The 3,022-nt window shown below is 43.7% G+C and overlaps 1 long non-coding RNA gene across 2 annotated transcripts; it reads left to right on the plus strand.

Annotated features, from left to right (window-relative positions):
• Positions 1-446: 446 nt before the first annotated feature.
• On the plus strand, positions 447-1,148 carry LOC120639163. Of its 2 annotated transcripts, none has more exons than XR_005661303.1 (2): positions 447-916; positions 993-1,148. It is a non-coding gene; the product is annotated as an uncharacterized LOC120639163 (long non-coding RNA). The 2 variants fall into 2 exon arrangements; XR_005661302.1 differs by having other exon boundaries at positions 657-908.
• The last annotated feature ends 1,874 nt before the right edge of the window (positions 1,149-3,022 follow it).

Below are 3,022 nucleotides of genomic sequence, written 5' to 3' on the forward strand. Positions count from 1 at the left end.
TCCCCACCGTTCCAACGCCTGAACCATGAGAATATGCAACACCCACGCCTTTTTCGTGTCCCGCCGGAGTGCCGGCCTTTGAACCCCGTTCGAGACGAAGACGCACAGAGGCTGGATTTGGAGGCAGAGACGGATACGGCGCGTTCTCCTGCTATTGGTGGGATGGACGCGGATTAATTTACCGTGCGTGTGACACAGACTGTGTGGGAGCAGAGAACGCACTTGTCATTGAATTACGACGTACCAAAAGTTAAAGTACCGCAGAAACGATCCATTTTTTATAGATAGGTATAATAACACGATCACCATGGTATGATATTTGGCTTGAATTTGCATTGGAAATTTGCTGCTTTCCGGATGAGGATTTGAACACGTCGTCCCTTCTCCAAAGAAGTTCGCGGTCAGGCGGTTAGCCATATGCCGATCGAGTTGGAAGCAAGGAAAAAAATTTCGACCGGTAAATCTGGTTTACCGGAAAATTTACCGTTACCGGTAGTGTCCGAGAAACGGATTTCGGTGATATTTCGTATTTACCGGTTTCAAATTTGAAAATTTCAAAAAAATTTATATAAAATAGGGTAAAAATCTGATAAAAAACTAGACATTTTTATGAGCATTTTGGACTAACATTTTTTGAAATCTAACCTCATATGTTGTGTAAAAAAAATAGACTCATACGACGGTGAGGATGATGGTAGCTCTACCTCTGTCAGTTCCACCTACAGCTACCCGTCGGCACCCACCTTTGTGTGCCCACCACAACCACATCCGATGGCTGTCCCTCCGCGTCCTCTATATGGATATCCTCATATGTACTATCAAGGATACCTCCCATATGGATTTCCTCACATGTACTATCAGAAATATCCCCCAGAGTAAGATCACAGAGATGACGAATGAGTACCCATGTATGTAGGTAACACATCTTATTTTCTCACTTGCATTCATTTCGTTTGCATCTTCTCATCCATTTTATTTATTTCATTCTATAGGATTCGACGTTACAATGTGAGTCATCAACAATTTCCGGTCGGTCGTAAGGTTTTCCTGTTGGAAAACACCGAAATAAAAATTTTAGAGTATATTTTGTGTTAACTATTTGAGACTTGTATTATTTGAACCTATAAATTGTGTTAACAAGTTGAACCAATATTTTATTGCATTTGGATTGTGGTTTGTATTGATATACATATGTTTTACGTCAAATCTATTAATATTTGCTTTGTAAGAAAATCATTATGCATATTGAACTATTATATATAAGAATTAGATATAATTCTCTAAAAATATTCCACTTCTCTTAACACAATTTGTTATTTTCTATCGTGGTCAACATTTTTCGGTCCATACGCAGCGAATTCCACCGAAATTACAACGGAATTCGGTCGAAAAATCCGAAATTCGATGATTTCAAATTTGAATTGGTTTACCGATCGGTAAATCCGGTAAACCGGCGGTTTTCGGTAACTTACCGTTACCGATGAGGACCGGTAAATCACTTACCGCCGGTAAGTTTTTCCCTGGTTGGAAGCGCGAGTTGCTACCGCGTGGGACCTAGGAGTGGTTGGTCATTAGGAAGGATAATGCCAGCGGCGGCCACGTAAGCGCGGCTTCCAGAACCCCGACGTCGCGTGGCTGGTGGGGTTCGTTCAACGGCGCATGTTTCGCATCCCCACCGCCCACACCCCCACACACACCCACCACTCACATCAACATGTCTAGCATAGAGCCGGCTAATATAAATTTTACTCAGATCTATATGAGACCGTCAATTTTTTTTACTCTTTCACTACATGTACAAGTCGTACTGTGACCGTATGAGATATTGATTAATTGAGTTTCCGATTTTGATTCGGATTGATCGGTTCAGGTTCCGGTGAGGATTCCGATTGCAAATATGCTCCTGTGTGTGCTATGGACAAAGCTGGTATAGATCATATAGTTGTCCGTATTTTAATGTAGAAGGATTTATGTGATCGAGTCGTGGACGGAGGACTTGTTCAACTTGCATATGGGATGTAACAAGACCCACATGTCAATGACACAAGACGGACCAAATAAAAAATTAAGGTGAAAACCTTACTCGTTGTTGGAAACTGCTTCTTGCGAAGGTGCTATTACCGGAAGGTTACCCGAAGCATCACCGAACGTTAACCAAAATTACCTGGCAACTTTGCTTTTTGTTGTGCAGGGGCGTCAATACGAGCGGAGAGAGCTCATCAAAAAGCTCCTCGCTGACGGCGGATTCCCCATGATGAAAGGAACCTTCGCCCCCGCGATCGGCGACCGAAGGTCGAGAGGCGGAGGTTACTCTCGTGTTTGCTGTCGTACAGACCAAGGCGGCAAGGTGATGCTCGATGGTCAGGCCCGAAGGTCAAGGCGAAGACCACGTGAGAAGCGTGATTCAAGGTAGGAGTGTACAAAGTCGAATACTCCAATACGAGGAATTGATCAAAACACCCACGTTATAATCTCTAGACCTCCTGAAATGACGGAAGGTATTTAGGGATAGGGAATGATGTAATAAGGTGGGAGGTATAAATAGCCCCCTTTCCGTAACACTGTAACATGTTGAACTTCTATAAAATTATAGTACAATTACGATTATGCCACTGTTCTATCCGCTTTTTACCTTCGTTTCCCCTTTTCATTCCCGATCATTCTGCTCGGGGATCACAAGTCACCTAGCAAGGAAGAAAACCACGAAACCGAGCACCACAGACCCCCGAAGGTTCCAACCTTCACGACATCCCAATGGGGCAAACCATGTCTCGAGAGCCAACCCTCGCCCGGTTGGTCGAACAAGAAAAAACGCGCCAAAGCTCAGCGCGTCTTGCAAAGAAAAGAAAAAACCAGCGGCACAAATCAACTCTGAACAGTCCGAAGATGACCAACCTGAGCAAGTGCAGCACTAAAAGGACCTTAAAATTCTTAGAGGGGAATGAATAGGCAACCTGCAACTTAAAAATCACTTAAAAACCTGTCAGTCACATACAAGCCCGGAAACTCCGGCCAGGAGCCC

The sequence above is a fragment of the Panicum virgatum genome, chromosome 6K (genome assembly GCF_016808335.1).
Source record: "Panicum virgatum strain AP13 chromosome 6K, P.virgatum_v5, whole genome shotgun sequence".
Classification (NCBI taxonomy): Eukaryota; Viridiplantae; Streptophyta; class Magnoliopsida; order Poales; family Poaceae; genus Panicum; species Panicum virgatum.